Consider the following 915-nt stretch of genomic DNA (forward strand, 5'->3'; position numbering starts at 1 on the left):
AAGATTTGGCTTTTTTTTTTTTTTTTTTTCCTGAGACAGGGTCTGGCTGTGCCGCCCAGGCTGGAATGCAGTGGCTTAATCATGGCTCACTGCAACCTTGACCTCGCAGGCTCAGGTGATCCTCCCACTTCAGCCTCCCTAGTAACTGGGACTATAGGTAGGTGCCACTACACTCGGCTCATTTTTGTATTTTTTCTAGAGATGAGTGTTTGACATATTGCCCAGGCTGATCTCGAACCCCTGGACTCAAGCGATCCTCCCACCTCAACCTCCCAAAGTGCTGGGATTACAGGAGTGAGCCACTGTGTTTGGTTTTCACTCTTAGGCTATTAAACAATGAAGGTAGTTATTGATCCTGTCTCTTTCATATTCTTCTTCTTCTTTTTTTTTTTTTGAGGGGTGGGAATGAGTCTCGCTCTGTCGCCCACGCTGGGCTCACTGCAACCTCCACCTCCCGGGTTCAAGTGATTCTCCTACCTCAGCCTCCTGAGTAGCTGGCATTACAGGTGCACGCCACCACACCTGGCTAATTTTTGTACTTTTATTAGAGACGGGGGTTTCACCATGTTGGTCAGGCTGGCATATTCTTCTTTCTAAGAACTGAAAGTGAGGGGGCTGTATGGAATCTCTTCATGCACCAGGAACTGAGTTCTGAAGATGATCTTATTATTATCAGTATTTTTTCAGATGAATTCTCACTTTGTTGCCCAGGCTGGAGTGCAGTGGTTCAATCTTGGCTCACTGCAACCTCTGCCTTCCAGGTTCAAACGATTCTCCTGCCTCAGCCTCCCAAGTAGCTGGAATGACAGGCACCTGCCACCACATCTGGCTAATTTTTCTATTTTTAGTAGAGACAGGTGTTTCACCCTGTTGGCCAGGCTGGTCACATCTGGCTAATTTTTCTATTTTTAGTAG

This window comes from Mandrillus leucophaeus, unplaced genomic scaffold (assembly GCF_000951045.1).
Source record: "Mandrillus leucophaeus isolate KB7577 unplaced genomic scaffold, Mleu.le_1.0 Scaffold112, whole genome shotgun sequence".
Lineage (NCBI taxonomy): Eukaryota > Metazoa > Chordata > Mammalia > Primates > Cercopithecidae > Mandrillus > Mandrillus leucophaeus.